General features: G+C 43.3%; 1 protein-coding gene across 2 annotated transcripts in view; it reads left to right on the top strand.

The window, feature by feature from the left end:
• Nucleotides 1–20,005, top strand: part of PCSK5 (proprotein convertase subtilisin/kexin type 5) — a 325,127-nt gene that overhangs the window by 41,149 nt on the left and 263,973 nt on the right. The gene's annotated exons all lie outside the window — the stretch shown is intronic.

The raw sequence follows: 20,005 nt of genomic DNA, 5'->3' as shown, positions 1-20,005 counted from the left end.
TGCAAAACCAACTCAAAGGTGAACCTATAGATAAAAAGTGTAATCCAGAGCATATTCAGCCAGCACCATGTGAATATGCATAGCCTTCCCCTTGCACAAATCCAGTGCTGCTGTAGCAGGTGATAATAGGTCTATAGTCAGCTAATTTCATCATTTAATGGCAATTTCTTTTCCTGTATTGAGAACAGGTAGAAATATTTAATGAAGCTAATTGTAACACTAATGGGACTGAGGTTTATATGTAAAGAATAAAACCTTTGTTGATGTCTGCTTCTATGACTATATTAATGGGATAGCAAATTTTTCTATTAGTACTTAAACCCTCAAAAAACAATCACAGAAACTTCCTAGTGGAATTTCCTTTTGATCTTTTATAACAAAATGGCTGGTAGGAATTCAGTGTAATATAATTTTAGAAAAGAAAAAAGTGTACTGTCAGAGATTATGTAAGTGTTTTTTGGAAGAAATTAATACACTTTCATTTCATCATTGCCATCTTAGTTGTTAACACCTGCCTCAATATTTCACACAAATTAAGAAGAAATGTTAGTTTTCTGAATATTCCAGTTTTCTTGTCACCAAGTCGTTTTGCAGAACACCTTGCCAATGCCAATCTCATTATTAACTTCTGGCCAAGAACTGTAGCTCAGTTGAGAGGTTTGAGGAATGAAAAAGAAAATTATTCAGAAGGATTACATTCCCTTGCTATCTTCACACCAGTATTTTCATAACCTGGTAGTGAGATGGGCAGGGAAATTGGAAGTCCACAGGATAGAAAGGAGTTGAGTCAAGATTTTGACAAGAAGCATAGAATGAAAAACTTCATTTTATTAAATTTTACTGTAATGTCTTGTGTCAGACCAGCAGCCAGATACCCCATTCCAGTACTTAGCAGTTTATAGAGACTGCAGTAGAGCTGCCCTCTGGACTCTACGGTTGGTGAGGAAGGTGCTAGCTGTCTGGAGAGGCAGGCAGGGACTCAGCCATCTCTTGGAGAAGTAGCTAAAATCTTCTGAGACAAGAATATTCAAAATGAGGCAGATTTTACCAGCTTCTTAATTTTTATGTATTTGGAGCCTTCTGGAGTTGGAGAGGCAAAAGACTCCAGACGTGCATTGGCTAGAAGATTTTCAAGGTATATGATTCATTCTGTTAAGAGGGGGGGAAAATGCAGAAAGAACCCATTTTGAAGAGCAACAAGTGTCTTGAACATAATCAGTCTTAAAGATTTAAGAAAAATAGCTGGATTGTAGATTGCTTTTGGTTTAGAGCTGCTTAGAAAAATGAGGGCTGTTTCATTTGAGAAATTGTGGTCTTCGAATTCTCTTGTGCTTGGTGAATTTGGGGCTTCGGGCAGTGAGAGTCCTTCCTTGGCTTTTGCTTTGCAGTCTGTTTTCTGCTGTTAAAAATATTCTCTTTCCAGCAAACATAGATCATAGAATCATAGAATAGTTTAGATTGGAAGGGACCTCAAAGATCATCCAGTTCCAACCTCCTGCCATAGGCAGGGACACCCCCCCTAGAACAGGTCACTCAAGACCTCATCTAACCTAGCCTTGACCATCTCCAGGACAGGAACAACCACAACCTCCCTGGGCATTCCTTTTATGAGATACTTTTACTGTCTAGAGGAACACATACTTCTGAAAATTAATGTTGCACAGTGATTTGTTCACAAGTTAAGATCCAAAATCATACCTTTTAAATTTTGGGACAAATTACTGTGATGGTTTGGGCTCTTACACGCCCCCCCACACTTTTGAATTTGCCCCAACTAACTCAGACGGCCTCTGGGAATATAGATGAAGCAATTTATTTACAGCTAGCAGAATTTACAAGCAGCTATTTACAATATATACAGTTATATACAATTGTATACAGAAATATACAAAGGATAAACAATACAAAAGCACAACTCCCCTCCCAGAAACCTGAGTCCCCAGGAGGGGCTCTCAAACCACCCCAACACCTCCCCCCGGCCCTCTCAACCTTACCCCAGTTCTCAGGAAGAAGAGAGGTGCAGCCAAGAGGTTAGGGAGCAAGGTTAGTAGGAGCAAGGTTAATGAGATGTGACTAGGTCTGAAGGCAAAGGCAGAAGAAAAGACAAAATGGAGAAAGTTTACTTCTTCTTCCCAGAGCTCTCAGTGAGACTGTGAGAGAAGTTGACATCAATTGTTTTCATTTCACTGCCCGTTATCTACTTCTTTTTACCAAAACATTCTAGCTTGCTTCTAACTAGCACAATTACGGAAAGGAGTTTTGTGTGTGATTTCACTGTCACAAATGAACCTCAGTGAAAAACTAGATATGCTTAAGCCTGAATTTAACCTGTTTATAAATGATAGTGATCACAATTCTCTTGTGTAGACAGATCTTTACTGGAGATGCAGTGATAATCCTGTAAATTCTGAAAAATGTCTTAAGAGACATTTAATATTGGCTTTAGCATTCATCACCTTGCTTTAGAAATGAAAAGCACTTAGGATACATATAATTAATTGTGAACAAGTGTTTTGGTTCCTACCTTATATTCCTTAGGTTTTAGAACATTTCAGGGTACCGAAATTCCAAAGTTGACTGTACATTAGTGAAATAGCAAGACCAAGGTAGAAGAAACCTCTGGCAGTGGACACCTAGGCATCAAAACCATGGAGGTATAATCTGGGGAAATTATTTGGGCAGGCTGCATGCCACTATGGTGCTGCATGCTGTGGAAGTCCTTAGCTAGCAGCTGACTTGAGTAGAGATTAGTAGAAGTTGCAGCCACTTTTGCTGAGAGTGTAAAAAAGTACGTGCAGTGTGCTGTGTCGTTAATATAATTAAGCATTGTTGGTTTCATCTTGGGTACTTTGGTTGTCTAAATACTTTCTAAAATATCTCCATTCTGGGATAAGATTTTCTCAGCACATCTGTGTTAGAATTCCCAAATATGTAACTTGCTTTTTTGCTTAATGGGACATCAGCCTGGTTGGCTATCTGTGTGCGAGCTGGGGATGCTTATCCTCACTCAAAATGAGACTATTAATGATGGGCATACAGTGCATATACAGACAGATCAAAAAGGTTCATGCAGCTTTATTTTAAAGAAACCCAAGGAAAGTTCACTGCAGTTAGAAAAGAATGTTACCTTACTCTCACAGTTCAGGGACTGCTAAAGGATTTTACTGAGCCATAACAATGACAAAAGCACTTCAGGTAAATCTGTATTTGGGAAGTGCAAACCCATGATATGAGTGTTTTGTCACAGCAGTTATAAACACGTGGAAAGATAGAGGGAAACTGTCTGCAATCATTAGTCCATGAATGTTAGGAGGTGTTGATAACATTTCTGTTTCTTTACAATTCACAGAATCACAGAACCATTGAGGTTGGAGTAGACCTCTGAGATTATCGAGTCCAGCCTATGACCTAACGCTACCACACAGACTAGACCATGTTGCTGAGTGCCACATCCAATCTTACTTAAACACCTCCAGGGACAGATGGCAACTCCTTCACCTCCCTAGGCAGTGCATGGGCAGGTGCCGTAAAGGAATACTAAGGTTACTAAAAGGTTGAAAAAAGATAAGGAGAAAGTCCTTCAATTTCCAATCTGTCTTCTGAGAGCTTGCCAGGGAAAGACAGCAGCTCTGTCAACTGCAGTGTTCTATTAACTTAAGTGTTCTTTTGCTGTTCTTCAGGTGAGTTTACATTCCTAGTGGCAGAGAAGTAGTAAATTGTATTTTTGGCTACGGTACTGCAGAACTGCTGGATATCAGAATAAGTCAGAAGATGAGGAAGTGGAGAATCTTAGTTTTGAACCAGAGGGAGATGCATTGTTCTGTAAGAATGCTAATCCTATGGTGCCAAATGGCAGAATACCAAGGGAAGCAAGAGAGAGGTAGGAAGGCTGGACAGACTGGATCAATGGGCTTGTATCAGTTGTATGAGGGTCAACAAGGCCAATTGCCAGGTCCTGCGCTTTGGTCACAGCAACCCTCTGCGTCACTGCAGGCTTCAGGGAGAGTGGCTTGAAATGTGCCCAGCAGAGAAAGATCTGAGCGTGTTGTTTGAGAGATGGTTTGAACGTAAGCCAGCAGTGTGCTGAGGTGGCCAAGAAGGCCAGCAGCATCCTGACCTGTGTCAGGGATATTGAGACAGTTTGGACTAGGGAAGTGATTGTCCCCATATAGTCCCCATATAGTCAGCCCTGCTAAGGCCACAACTTGAGTTGGGGCCCTTAGTAGAAGAAAGACTTTGAAGTGCTGAAGTGGGTCTAGAGAAGAGCAATGAAAGCAGGTAATGAAGGGTCTGGAGAACAGGTCTTCTGAGGAGCAGCTGTAGGGAACAGTGGCTGTTTAGCCTGAAGGAAAGGATGCTGAAAGAAGATCATATTGCTCTCTACAACTACCTGAAAGGAGGTTTTAGTGAGGTGAGTGTCAGTCTCTTCTTAATAGCAAGTGATAGGGCAAGATGAAATGGCCTAAAGTTGCAGCAGGGAAAGTTTAAATTGGATATTAGAAGAGTGTTTTTCACTCAAACAACCCTTGGTTTAGCGCTTGACTGATAGAGTTAAATAATAGTGGGATTCAATAATCCAAGTCCCTACAGGCTTGGGTCAGTGTGGATGGAAAGCTGTCTACCTGAAAGGGACCTGGGGATTGTAACTGACAAGCAACTGAATATGAGCAAGCAGTGTGCCCAGAGGGCCAAGAAAGCCAATGGCATTTGTCTACAAAATGCTGAGTCCAGCAGGAGTAGGGAGGTGATTGTCCTCTTGTACTTTGCTCTGGTAAGGCCGCACCATGAGTACTGTGTTCAGTTTTGGCCATCTCAATACAGGAGAGATGTTGAGATGCTGGAACAAGTGCAAAGGAGCACAACGAAGGTGAAGGGCCTGGAGAATAAATCTTATGAAGAGTGACTGAAAGAGCTGAGCCTGTTTAATTTGAAAAAGGGGAGTCTGAGAAGAGACCTCACTGTGCCTACAACCACCTGAAAGGACGTTGTGGAGAGGCTGGTCTCTTCTCATAGGTAATTCAGTGATACAACAAGAGAGAATGACCTCAAGCTGGACAGGGTGGGTTTCGACTGGATAGTAGGAAAAAGTAAACCATGGAAAGAGTAATCGGTGTTGGAATGGGCTGCTCAGGGAGGTGGTGGAGTCACCAACTCTGGATTTATTTCAAGGTTATTTGGATATGGTGCTTGGGGATATGGCTTAGGGGTGAACCTTGCAGAGTAGGGATATCAGTTGGACTTGGTGATCCTGAGGGGCTTTTCCAACCTTAATGTTTCTGTAATTTTCTGATTTCTGTGATCTTAAAGCTCTTTTCCAGTTGAAATTACTCTGATTCTAACTCGGAGCAGGCAGTCTAGGAATGTGACTACAGCTTCTATGCACCACTTCTTAAAAAGATCCTCTTGATACTGATGATATTGGTTATAGTGTAGGATATTAGTGGAAAATTTGATAAAGTGTCTGTTTTTTCCCCAATCCCTTGCATTTGGAAAATTCTTTCTGGCAGCAGTGTATGTTCCCTGTACAGTGTGTCAACATTTTTATTTGTCTGCATTCTTCTCACAGGTAAGATAATCATGTTTAGTTCCACTTGTTCCACTGATTGTTTCACCCAGCTATTCTAAATGGCAAAGAACAAGAAATCATGATAGATGCTACATGTACAGAATTTGTCATATCTAGCTTTATTTAAAGGTAACCAAAGGCAGGGACAGGGAGCTGGAAAGAACATTCCTCCCCAAAACAAAGGAAACGAATCTCACCCTTGTCCAACTTTCTATGTGTAACAACCTCATTTCTTTTAGGATCATTTTAAAAAGTCAATGTCTCTGGAAAGCCGGTGATTTTTCTTGGCTAATCTGTTTCGTTGTAGCAGATCCTCGCCATCCTGTGAGCTGCAAGTTTTAATGGCTCAGAGGAGGTGCCAGGCAGCTATGTCCTGTTCGAAGCTGTGCTGCTTAAATGTGTGTGGCCTTTGCAATACAACTTCACTCCTTCATATTTCTGACTCTCTACCTGTGAAATGGGGAAAGTGCTGACAGTTAAATAAAAACTTCTGCAAGTATCAAAAGCACATCAAGTACTATGTATTTTATTAAGTGGAATTGTATTTCTCTTGGTGTCACACAGAGCATTTTATGAATACAAACAGCATTTTAGTAAAATAATATACTCACTCTAAATCCTTTGCATATAATCCACTTAATGCAGTTGTATCCCTTGGTGCTTACATAAGCTGTGTTTAACCTACATTGTTTGACATTATTTTTTCTCTTTTTTTTGAGAAGGAGTAAATGATGTCACTCCCATTGACACTGGCATTCTAAATGAATACAAAACCCAATGTATTAGTTTCCTTGCTTTTTTGAAGGATCCAAATTAAAAATTTATTTTAGATCATATTTACCAAACTAAAACTCAGTCCACCGTTTCATCGGTAGCTGTTACAACAGCTTTGTGTGATCATAGAAACAGAATTTATGAGTTCTAAACAGTTTTCTGTTCTCCAGGGTGTTCATAAGAAACTATTTCTCAAAAATGCAATTGCCAGTGTACTCAGTCTGTAAAACCAAAAGGAAACATTGTGGTCATGCAGTCACACTGTCTTTGACCAGATGTCATATGGCTAACCAGTGTTTCATTCTGAAACAGAATGCATCTTTTGGAAATCTCTAAATTTGAATTAAAACACTTCCAGAAGTGGAGAGTTCCCAGAATTTTTAAACATGTTATATTTTTCCTTTATCCAAGGCTGTCTAGCTTCAATTTCTATCCGTTTTGTGTTGTTGTAACTGCCTTTGAGGTTGAAGGATACTCCTTTATAGCAGTTTGATGACCAGTATATGTACTTGGACTCTGATGTAAATGTAGAGAGTCATAGAATCAACCAGGTTGTAAGAGACCTCTAAGATCATCCAGTCCAACCTGTCCCCCAGCCCTATCCAGTCAACTAGATCATGGCACTAAGTGCCTCATCCAGTCTTTTCCTGAACACCTCCAGGGATGGTGCCTCCACCACCTCCCTGGGCAGCCCATTCCAATGGCAAATCACTCTCTCTGTGAAGAACTTCTTCCTAACATCCATGCCCATGAAGTTCTCTATCATTAATTTTGTGTGGATTTGCTGGACTGCTGTGGATATCTGCAACAATAGAAGCCATGGCAAACCTGTAACTGAACCACACCTTTGGAATTATACTGGTATTTTAGGTATTTGAATTTGACCCTATTGGAAAGATTTGTATTCTGAAGTCATTTGGTAAATTATTTAAGATCATCTTACATTAGCAGATGTCTGAGGGACTTAAGTGATTTTAGATGAGAGTCATGGGATGAGCCTAAGGAGAGAAAAAATCATGATCAATTTCTACAAGTTTTTAAAATATATATTATCATTGCTACAATAATGTTTAACATTACCCTCAGCATATTTCAACTGCTAGATTCTAGACTCCAAAGCTAATTAAGTTTAGAGAGTTTAAAGTTTTATGTCCTAGTAGTTAACTGGATTTTGCATAAGCTTTTCAGTTTATGAAGAAGATGCAATTTTATGTCCAAGTTAGATGCAGTTATGATCTATCAGTTTGCATTCAGAGTTATATTAATACCAATCCTCATGATGCACTGAAATTCCAGATAATGATACTGTCCCAAGACAAGCTACACTAATGTATGCAATGGTGTAATCAAATCTTTAGGTACTGTACCTAAGAACACCTGTCAGTTAGAGATCTTTTTTTAAAATTGCTTTGCCTTGTAGCTTTTGAGTTATGAGATGAGCTGTAAGACCTGTGGCTATAAATGATAAAGTGCCTTGTATAAACATGAGTTTCTTTTAGTGGCTACAGTAAAGATTTACCCTGCTTTTCCAAAGGCTGAGTTATTTTAGAAGCTGAACCAGAGAATCTGGGCTACTTAGGGGCACTGCAGGAAGGAAGAAATCCCCAGCTGCTTGAGACATGCTTTGCTTATGACAGTTGGCACAGGTGCTGCTAGAGGCCACCAGGCAGGAGCTGAGGCTCTCTGGAACTCAATTCTCAGCTCTGCTACCAAGCTGCTGTGTGATTTTCATACTTCGACTTTGAACTTCTCTGTGGTCTGCCGTGGTACAGCCATTGATACGGGAAGTTGGGCAGAGGCTGTGGCCACCTGCACCTGTGAAGAGAAGGCCTTCGAGGCTTCCCTAAGAAAGAAATTGAGGACCCGCTCAATTATTCCCTGCTCTTCCAGTGGGACATGAGTCCTGGCTAGCAGCAGACACACTTTTCCAGAATTTGATTGTCATGGTTGTCCTTCCCAGCACCCCTGGCTGCTGATAAACTGCTTTCTGACAGAGACTATGCAGCTCCACCACTAACCAGGGTGTGCCCTTTTCTCTTCAAACTTATTCCTCTTTGGTCTTGCTTCTAAAGCAGGAGGAAGACTTTGCTGTCGTGCACAGGTGTAGGCTGATATATATTGATATTTGTGAAGAACTCTGTGCTCTGTGGGTGGGAAAGTTGATGAGAAAAGGCAAAAGATGTTTCAGATAGGTGATAATGTATGGCTGTGGACCATTATACCTCATGGTTATGGAAGTATGGCTATAGTGCTACAGTGGATTACCTGTATATAGCAAAGTAGGTGGAAACAAATTCATGTCAGGACTGACTAGCTTTTCAGTGGCTTTGGGGTGGAAAAATGTGCACTGAATTTCAGCCGTGTTCCTATGAGTGAGACTGGTAGCTTGCGCTGTGGTTGTGCAAGATGTGTTTGCTTGGACTTAAAGGATAATTTCAAGGATTCTATGCTGATGTCTTTTCCTCTGCTTTTCTTCCATTCCCCAGCCTCTCTTAACATGTTTGTGGTTTTTTTTTTTTCTTTTTTCAGAATGTATAGCATAATTATGAAAACTGCTTTGATAGTGAATTGTCATTGACCCTTGCTGAAGAAGTATTTTGTAAAGCAGCAAGAAGGCATCACTTAGTGTTTGCTTTTTATCCAACTTTAGACACCTACACTTTGTGAAATGGTATCTGCAATAATTTTCTCTGCTCTTGACCTATGTCAATGGCTACTTTACACAGGTGTCTTTATTTTTGTGGTGCAAACTGGCTTCTGCTGCTCTAAGTCAGAAAATAATGTATCATTTAGGTATTGTCTATAAAGCCTACAAAATTATTCTCTAACTGAATTTTGAGGGTCTCACTATTGTGGCTTTGCAGGTGGACAGTCTTTTTGACCTCTTGTGCTTTTCTAAGTAATCACAGAATGTTTGGAGTTGGAAAGGCCCTTGAAATATCGTCTAGTCCAACCCCCTTGTCAGAGCAGGATCACATAGAGTAGATCACACAGGAACACATCATGTGTGTTTTTAATATTTCCAGAGAGGGAGACTCCACAACACCACTGGGCAGCCTGTTCCAGTGTTCCATCACCCTCACTGTGAAAAAAGTTTTCCTCATGTTTCCATAGAACCTCCTATTCCTCAACTTCCACACATTGCCCCTTGTCATGTTATTTGGCATCACCAAGAAGAGTCTAGCTCCATCCTCTTGGCATTCATCCTTTACATATTTATAAACATCAATGAGGTCACCCCTTAGTCTCCTTCTTTCCAAACTAAAGACCCCCAACTCCCTCAGTCTCTATTTTTAAGGAAGGTGTTCCACACCCTTAATCATTTTTGTGGCTCTGCACTGGACTCTCTCAAGCAGTTCCCTACCTTTTGTGAACTGAGCGGCCCTGAACTGGACATGGTATTCCAGATGCAGCTTCACCAGGACAGAGCAGAGAGGGAGGAGTACCTCTCTCAGCTTACTAGCCACAGCCTTTCTAATACACCCCAGAATGGCATTGGTCTTCTTGGCCACAAGAGCACACTGCTGCCTTATGGTCAACCTTCCATCCACTTCACTGCTCTCTAAGAAGCCAGCCCCCAACCTACACTGATCTATGGTGTTGTTCTTTCCCAAGTGCAAGACTCTGCACTTGGTTTTGTTGAATTTCATTCCATTTCTCCCTGCCCAGCTCTCCAGCTTGTCTAAATCTCACTGAAAGGCAGCACAATGCTCCCGTGTGTCAGCCACTTCACTCAGTTTGGTGTCATCAGCAAACATGCTGACAGTGCACTTTGTGCCCTCAGCTGGGTCACTAAAGAATGTATTGAAGAGAACTGGTCCCAGTACTGACTCCTAAGGGACTTCGCTACAGTTGGAAGCTACAGGCTTCCATCTAGACTCTGTCCACACACTCACTGACTTCTTCCCTTCAACCAGTTCCCAATCCACTTCACTACCTGCTCATCTATACCACACTGCCTCAGATAAGCCAGAAGGATGCTGTGAGAGTGTCAAATGCTTTGCTGAAATCAAGATGGCTTGGATCCATTTTCAGTAGCCAGGCTATAGCCCTTGGCTATCTTTATGTCATCCTATGCACTTTAGTCCTAAATTTATTAACAGTCTGTTTTCATTAGTGTGAAATGCAATAAAGAAAGTATTGTCAAATGAGATACTTCAGTAAAACTTGTGTCACAGAAAAATTTATTATGAGACAACTAAGGTGCATACTTTGGAATCACAGAGTCACAGAATGGTTTGGGTTGAAACAGAGCTTCAAGATGATCTAGTTCCAGCCGCTGTACCACAGACAGAGACATCTTCAGGTTGCTCAAAGCCTTATCCAGCCTGGTTCTTGGACAGTGAGTGGATGCAGTACTCCAGTTGGGGTCTCGCAGTAGGAGAGCAGACTGGGGAGAATCACTTCCTTGACCTGCTGGCCATGCTCTTTTGATGCAGCTTAGAACGTGACTGGCCTTGTGGGCTGCAAGTGCACATTTCCAGCTCATACTCAGTTTTTGCACATATCATATGCTCTCAATTCACTCATCAGCCAGCCTGTATTTCTGCTTGGGATTTCCCCAACTTTGGGTTCAGGACCTTATATTTGGAATTGTTGATCCTCAATTGGCTTGCACATGCCCACCTCTCTGCCTGTCAGGGTCTGTCTGTATGGCATCCCTTCATTTCAGTGTATGAGCTGTAAGCAATTTTTCTCCTTTAGCCTATTCTGGGCCAAGCGCAGTCTCGTGTTGTGTCTCTGAGTATTAATTAGTGTCACTCCTGTCCTTTTGCAGCTGAGTCTGTCAGATCTCAAATATATGTGAGTGTTGAGTGTCTTTAGGCAAGTGAAGAATGCAGTGTGCCAGGTGCAACATGAGGTCGTCGCCATAGGGAGGGAAGCTGCTCACCCACAGCAATTTCTCTGTAGAGAAACTTCAAGTAAAAGTGCTGCAATGAAGTCCAGTGCCAGTTTTACACACAACTGTTGCCGCTTTTGCTGATGCACCCTGACTCCACAGAAATTCACTCACTGTGTGGTGATACATTCTGTCTCCCATATCTGAGTTTTCTTCATCTTTCCCTCTTTCTGCAGTATTTCTGTGTCACTTGCTTTCTTATTATCCGAACAGGCCAGGCTCATCCTGGTGATGCCTGATGACAGGACAAGGGGCAGTGGGTGGAAGTTGAGGCATAGGAAGTTTCATGCAAACATGAGGAGGAATTTTTTCACTGTGGGGGTGATGGAACACTGTAAGAGGCTGCTCGGGGAGTCGTGGAGTCTCCCTGTCTAGAGATAGTCAAAACCTGCCTGGACACATTCCTAGGTGATCTTGTATAGGTGATCCTTCTCTGGAAGGCAGGTTGGACTAGATGATCTTTCAAGGTCCCTGACATTCTGTAATTGTGTGACTTAGGACAGGTGAATGATGGCAATGCAAGGGATGAAGGCACAATTGGGAGTGGCGCCTTTCAGCAAATTCTTCACAGACTTAAGACTCACAATTTCATGTGTAGTACTGCAACGTAAAAATCACAGATTCTGGTGTGAAATGTATAACCTACATCAGAGTTAGGGTATTTTTTTTCCCCATGCATGTTTTCCTCAAACTGGAAAGGATTACACCTTCAGCTTTCCTGCAAGTCCTGCTTTTATAGTAATGCATTTTCATCTGCTGGATGAGACCTATTTTTAGTCAATTTAAAAATATTTATTCAAGTAGACTGTCTTATATTTGAAAAAGTAGTCTTTAGTACAAGAGTGTGTAGTATTTCTATACTTTGATAAATGGTTGGATATTTTTTCCAGCACGGTAATTTTTTTCCACTTCTCAAAGTTCTTATTTTATTCATAGTTTATTACATTGGAGGTGGTCTTGCTGCAGCATATTTACGTTGGGCACATTTCCCAAAAATGCTGTGGAATGAGTGAGAGTGCAAATTGTAGAAGGTGGTTTTGTTTCACACAAAGTTAACATTTCATTATAGTTTTTAGCATTTAAATAGAATAAAGGAGCAGTATGAATGAATTAGCTCAGAGCAGCTTTTATGCTGCAGCACTGTTCCGTGCAGGTCTATAAAGAAAAGCTGCATCATGCACAGAGCAACATGAGTGCTGAGGAGAAGAGACTGGGAATGGTGACAATTGTTTATTTTGTAACAGTTTGTTCTCCAGTCTGTCTTGATTTTGTGTTCTACACGTTCAGGAAATGGAGCTTTCAAAACTGAAGTCAATGGGAATCATAGAATCGACGAGGTTGGAAGAGACCTCCAAGATCATCCACTCCAACCTGTCCCCCCAGCCCTATCCAATCAACCAGACCATGGCACTAAGTGCCTCATCCAGGCTTTGCTTGAACACCTCCAGGCACGGTGACTCCACCACTTCCCTGGGCAGCCCATTCCAATGGGAAATCACTCTCTCTGTGAAGAACTTCCTCCTAACATCCAGCCTGTACTTCCCCCAGCACAACTTGAGACTGTGTCCCCTTGTTCTATTGCTGGTTGTCTGGCAGAAGAGACCACTCCCCACCTGGCTACAACCTCCCTTCAGGTAGTTATAGACAGCAATGAGGTCACCCCTGAGCCTCCTCTTCTGCAGGCTAAACAACCCCAGCCTCTTCTCATAGGGTTTGTGTTCCAGACCCCTCACCAGCTTTGTTGCCCTTCTCTGGACACGTTCCAGCACCTCAACATCTCTCTTGAATTGAGGAGCCCAGAACTGGACACAGCACTCAAGGTGTGGCCTGACCAGTGCTGAGTACAGGGCAAGAATAACCTCCCTTGTCCTACTGGCCACACTGTTCCTGATACAGGCCAGGATGCCATTGGCTCTCTTGGCCACCTGGGCACACTGCTGGCTCATCTTCAGCCTACTATCTACCAGCACCCCCAGATCCCTTTCTTCCTGGCTGCTCTCCAGCCACTCTGTCCCCAGCCTGTAGCACTGCTTGGGGTTGTTGTGGCCAAAGTGCAGAACCCTGCACTTGGCCTTGTTAAATCTCATCCCATTGGCCTCTGCCCACCCATCCAGCCTGTCCAGGTCCCTCTGCAGGGCTCTCCTACCTTCCAACAGATCAACACCTGCTCCTAGCTTGGTGTCATCTGCAAACTTACTGATGCTGGACTCAATGCCCTCATCCAGATCATCAATAAAGATATTGAACAGGACTGGGCCCAGCACTGATCCTTGGGGAACACCACTAGTGACTGGCTGCCAACTGGATGTGGCACCATTCACCACCACTCTCTGGGCTCTGCCATCCAGCCAGTTCTTGATCCAGCACAGAGTGAATCTGTCCAAACCATGAGCTGCCAGCTTGGCTAGGAGCTTGTTGTGGCAGACAGTGTTAAAGACTTTGCTGCAGTCCAGGTAGACTACATCCACAGCCTTCCCCACATTCACCAGGCAGGTAACCTGATCATAAAGGGAGATCAGGTTGGTGAGGCAGGACCTGCCCTTCCTAAACCTGTGCTGTCTGGGCCTGATGTCTTGGCCATCCTGTAGGTGCTTTGTGATGGCACTCAAGATGACCTGTTCCGTGCCCTTGCCTGGCACTGAGGTCAGGCTGAGAGGTCTGTAGTTTTCTGGTTTCTCCTTCTGGCTCTTCTTGTGGATGGGTATCACATTGGCCAGCTTCCAGTCTTCAGCGACCTCTCCAGTGAGCCAGGACTGCTGATAAAATGATGGAGAGTGGCTTGGCCAGCTCATCTGCCAGCCCTCTCAGCACCCTAGGATGAATCCCATGTGGTCCGTGGACTTGTGAGGATCCAAGTGACTCAGCAAGTCCCTTCTTCCTCATGGATTACAGGGGGGACTCTACTGATCCCTGTCTCCATCTGCCACTTCAGGAGTCCAGCTGTCCTGGAGACAACCTGTCCCATTTTTGGAGATTGGGGCAAAGAAGGTGTTAAGCATCTCTGCCTTTTCCTCATCCTTTGTCACTGTATTCCTCTCTCTATCTAATAAGGACTGGAGGTTGTCCTTGCCCCTTCTCTTGCTGTTAATATATTTGTAGAAACATTTTTTATTCTCCTTAACAGCTGTGGCCAGCCTAAGTTCTAAATGGGTTTTTGCCTTTCTAATTTTTTTCCTACAAGACCTAGCAACATCCTTGAACTCTTAAAAAATCTGCACTGTTTCTCCTCTGAAACTGACTTTACAGAAATGTTAAAATGCACCTCATTATCTGCACAGGGTCTTGTTTTGGCAAGAAATGGGAATCTATATAATCACTTACACTAGAGAATTTCTTTGAGTGCTTTTGGGTTAGACAATGTGAACTCTTTTACGGAGAAAATATTTTTATACTAATGAAATCTCCTTTAGATGGGAATTAAACAAATTCAATACTTAGCAGATTTGAAGTCATCTAATGAACCTAAAAGTGCACAAGTCCATGGGACCTGATGAAATCCATCTGTGGGGCCTGAGGTAATGCTGCAAAGCCACTTTCCATCATACTTGAAAAGTCATGGTGGTCTGGTGAAGTTGCCACTGACAGGAAAGATGGAAATGTAATCCCCATTTTCAAAAAGGGAGATGAGGAAGGAGCTACAGGCCTGTCAGTCTCACTTCAGTGCTCATCAAGATAACAGAGCAGATCTTCCTGAAGGCCCTGCTAGGTCACGTGGGAAGCAAGAGGGGTGGTGGGTGGCAACCAACATGGCTTCACCAAGGGCAAATCCTAACAAAATTTGATGGCTTTTTATAGTGAGGTCACAGCATTGGTGGATAAGAGAAGAGCAACTGACATCATCTTCCTGGACTTGTGCAAAGCTTTCAACGCTGTCTTGCACAATATTCTGGTCTCTGAATTGTAAGAACACATCCATTTAATGGATAGCCCACTCAGCGGATAAGGAATTTTCTAGATGGCCACTATCAAAGAGTTGTGATTGATGGTTCAGTCTTCAGAGGCAGACCTGTGGTACATGGTGTCCCTCAGGCACGAGCACTGGGCTGGGTGCTGTTTAACATCTTTGTCGGCGGTGGGATTGAGTGCAACTTCAGCAAGTCTGCCAGTGACACCAAACTGTGGTGCAGTCAACACGCTAGAGGGAAGGGATGCCATCCAGAGGGACTTTAACAGGATAGAGAGGTGGGCCCATGCCAACCTCATGAAGTTCAAAAAGGCCAAGTTCAAGGTCCTGCAGTTGGGATGGGACAATCCCAAGCATGGATACAGGGTGGGTGGTGAGTGGATTGAAAGCAGCAGAGAAGGACTTGAGGTTGCTGGTTGGTGAGATGCTTGACAGGAGTTGGCAGTGTGCACTGGCAGCCCAAAAAGCCAAACAGTATTCTGTGTTGCATCAAAAGATGTGTGGTGGCAGTCAGGGGAGGTGATTCTGCCCTTCTGCTGTTGAGAACCCAACTTCATCTGTCTCTGGATTGCTCGACACTAGAAGAACATGGATCTTCTGGAGGAGATACAGAGGAGGGCCCCAAAGATGATTAGGAGGTTGGAGCACCTTTCCAGTGAGGATAGGCTGAAAGAGTTGGGTCTGTTCAGCCTGGAGAAGAGAAGGCTCTGGAGCGACATTAAAGCAGCCTTCCAGTACATGAAGGGGGCCTACAGGAAGGGTGAGGAGGGACGTTCTATATGGGTGTATGGTGACAGGACAAGGGGCAATGATTTTGAACCAGAGCAGGGTAGATTTGAATTAGACATTAGGAAGAATTTCTTTACTATGAGGATGGTGAGACACTGGAACGTGTTGTGGAGACTCCAAGCCCAGAAACAGTCAAAGCCAAGTTGAATGGAACCTTAAGCAACCTGGTGTAGTAGGAGGTGTCCCTGCCCAGGGCAAGAGGGATAGAACACTATAACTGACGACGAGGAAAAGGCTGAGGTCCTGAATGCCTTCTTCACCTCAGTTTTCAACAGTAAGGAGGGAGGAGTTCAAGGCAAGTGGCCTCTTGAACTGGGAGATGGGGTCAGGGAGCGGTGTGTTCCCCTGGAAATTCATGAGGAATTAGTTCAGGACCTGCCTCTCCAACCTGATCTCCTTCTATGATCAGGTGACCCGCTTGGTGGATGTGGGGAGGCCTGTGGATGTGGTCTATCTGGACTTCAGCAAGGCCTTTGACACTGTCCCCCACAGCAAACTGCTGGCTAAGCTGTCAGCCCATGGCTTGGATGGTAACACTCTGTGCTGGGTTAGGAACTGGCTGGAGGGCCGGACCCAGAGAGTGGTGGTGAATGGTGCCACATCCAGCTGGTGGCCAGTCACTAGAGGTGTCCCTCAGGGATCAGTGCTGGGCCCCATCCTCTTTAACATCTTCATAGATGACCTGGCATCGAGTCAGTCATCAGCAAGTTTGCAGATGACACCAAGCTGGGGGCAGATGTGACTGAATTGGAGGGCAGAAGGGCTCTGCAGCAGGACCTTGACCGCCTGCACAGATGGGCAGAGTCCAATGGGATGGGGTTCAATAGCTCCAAGTGCAGGGTGCTGCACTTTGGCCACAACAACCCCATGCAGAGATACAGGCTGGGGTCGGAGTGGCTGGAGAGCAGCCAGACAGAGAGGGCTCTGGGGGTGCTGATTGATACCTGCCTGAACATGAGCCAGCAGTGTGCCCAGGTGGCCAGGAGAGCCAGTGGCATCCTGGCCTGCATCAGGAATGGTGTGGTCAGCAGGAGCAGGGAGGTCATTCTGCCCCTGTACTCTGCACTGGTTAGACCTCACCTTGAGTACTGTGTTCAGTTCTGGGCCCCCCAGTTTAGGAGGGACATTGAGATGCTTGAGCGTGTCCAGAGAAGGGCAACGAGGCTGGGGAGAGGCCTCGAGCACAAGCCCTACGAGGAGAGGCTGAGGGAGCTGAGATTGTTTAGCCTGGAGAAGAGGAGGCTCAGGGGAGACCTTATTGCTGTCTACAACTACCTGAGGGGTGGTTGTGGCCAGGAGGAGGTTGCTCTCTTCTCTCAGGTGGCCAGCACCAGAACAAGAGGACACAGCCTCAGGCTGCGCCAGGGGAAATTTAGGCTTGAGGTGAGGAGAAAGTTCTTCACTGAGAGAGTCATTGGACACTGGAATGGGCTGCCCGGGGAGGTGGTGGAGTCGCTGTCCCTGGAGCTGTTCAAGGCAAGATTGGACGTGGCACTTGGTGCCATGGTCTAGCCTTGAGCTCTGTGGTAAAGGGTTGGACTTGATGATCTGTGAGGTCTCTTCCAACCTTGGTGATACTGTGATACTGTGAACTTGATATATTTAGGGTCCTTTCCAACTCAGGCTATTCTATGATGTCAGGCATTTGACAGTGACACGTGGTTGAATATCCATGAGTTACTCAAAGGAAATATATGTTAGAATACTAAAATAGCTGCTAAACTTCGTGTTCATTAATATAATCTAGTGATTACACACTTTAACTTAGACTGGCAAGGTCTTCTGTTCCTTAAGGAAAAGCCTCAAAACCTATGGTTCAGTGAAGCTCTTCTATTTATACAGCAATGTTATTGTTAAAATGTTATGCACTGACATCAGAGATGAGAAGTTTGCCTTCCTGTGATGTGTTCATGTCCTAGATGGCTATACCAGTACATCTGCAGAATAAAAACAATTAGTAAGCAGATCTCAAGGGTTGGCAAAAAACTTCCAGTCATATGGGCTGTGACCAGGCATGTTGTGATATTTTAGACTGCTGTCTGGTGTCCCGCAGCATCTCCTTCATAGCAGTGCAGTCACTATGAATGGTCATCTTTACCTCCCTCTTTCACTCATGTGGTTATATGTAGAGCTCAAAGTGAGTCCTTATATTTTACAGTATATTTGTCTAGTTGGGAGAAAAGAAGGCTGAAAAGCAACTTCACTGCTCTCTACAGCTTTGTTCCTGAGGAGGCCAACTGAGCAGGGAGGTGCTGATCTCTTTCACCTGGGATGCAGTGACAGGATGTGTAGGAGTTGATCAAAGCTGGTTTAGAGGAAGTTCAGATGGGACATGAGGAAGAATTTCATTACTGAGAGGGTGATCAAACACTGGAACAGGCTTCCTGGAGAGGTACTCTGTGCCTCGTGCCTGTCAGTTTTTAAATAGGCATTTGGATAATGTCCTTAATAATATGCTCTAACTCCTGATCAGCCCCAAACTGTGATGCAGTTGGGCTAGATGATCATTGTAGGTTCCTTCCAACTGAAAAATTTATTTTCTGTTCCACTCTCCTCCCTCATTAGAGAGCTGCCTGCACCGTCTTCCTGTATGTATATTCAGGCAAAGATGTCATTTACTTACCCTGGCCATTTTACCTTTAGTAATTTTATGAATACTTAATGTTGTCTCTGGATCGTATGGAGATACTAGCAAGTTACATTTCTTCTTCTGGCTTTGGGACTGATGCAAGCTGCGCTGCCTTTCAGCAAAATTGCTCTTTCCTATGTTTTTCCTAACTTTGTTGGGAGCAGAGGAAATAAGAATTATGAACAACATCCAGCATATAATAGAGGCAGTCCTGGCAACAAATAAACAACCTCAAGTGCAGTCACTTTTTTGTATTAAAAGGAACAAGATGAGATACAGAAAAACACGTATCCACCCACCTCACTAAAATCTAACTACCTGCTATATATTGGTTTGTTGAAGTTCTGCTTAAATTTGATGTACTGCGCAGACTCCTGTATTTTCATCTGACCAACAAGTAGAGGCCAGAGTGGTGCGGTAGAGGTAGGTGTGATATGGATCTGAAGCAAAACTTCTGTTATTATCATTGGACCTGTGCCTGTTTAAGGATTTGAACCTGAGTTGTGGATGCACCAAAGAGAGATTAGCCTGCTAAAGGAAAACATGAATGCCATTTCTGATAGTTAACAAAGAAATATTTGAGCAGGGAGTAACTTTATTTTATATATTTATATCTTTGTGTACATACACAGATACTCATAAACAACACATAGAAAAGCTGCAGAGTTGGCTGCCAGAAGGAAATGGCTGCTTTGCTTGGAAGAGGTGAATTGAATTTTTATGGTTACATCCCATGATACATTCAGCTGAAATATGAGCTGTCAGGAAGCTAGATGTGTGTAAATATAACTTTGGTTTCTCTATGGATAGTTCATATTATTTACATTTGTAGAAACTAGCTTCCATTTAGAATAAGCTAATGCAGAAATAACTGCACAGTCCTGTGCTGTCTGCTCTAAGGCTGATGTCACTTTTGTTGTTGCCCTGTCTGGACATTCCATGAATTTTGGAAGGCATGCCAGACAAGCAATATAACTTTCAGAATTAGATTTTTAAACCTTACATTTGTTTCCAAGCTCTTTTTATTGTTGTTGTTGCTGTAATTTGACCGGTGCTCAGTACCTATCTGTTTCTCCCTGGCAAGAACTTTATTTTATACTAAGTTTGAAAGTGTCTGCCTGAAAAAGCCTTGAGAGACATCACCTTGCTAAAAACACAGCGTAAATTTGATTCTTTTTCACTTGCAAGTGATAAAGGTGGTTTAGATGTTCGATTAAGCAAAATGTTTGAATGTTTTTATAAATACTTTTGTTTTCAGGAGCATACCTAAATAATGGAAAAACAAAACAAAGAAACAAAACCACAAAAAAAAACCCACAAAAACATCCTACCCTGTGACAAATGTAATTAATCTTTCATTGTCATGTTCTGTTATATTTTGTAGAAGTAACTGGCTTTATAAATTTGAAAGGAGCACTAATCTAATGAAAAATAATGAAAGCA

Source organism: Pogoniulus pusillus, chromosome Z (assembly GCF_015220805.1).
Source record: "Pogoniulus pusillus isolate bPogPus1 chromosome Z, bPogPus1.pri, whole genome shotgun sequence".
Lineage (NCBI taxonomy): Eukaryota > Metazoa > Chordata > Aves > Piciformes > Lybiidae > Pogoniulus > Pogoniulus pusillus.
This window is presented reverse-complemented; position numbering and strand designations above follow the sequence as displayed.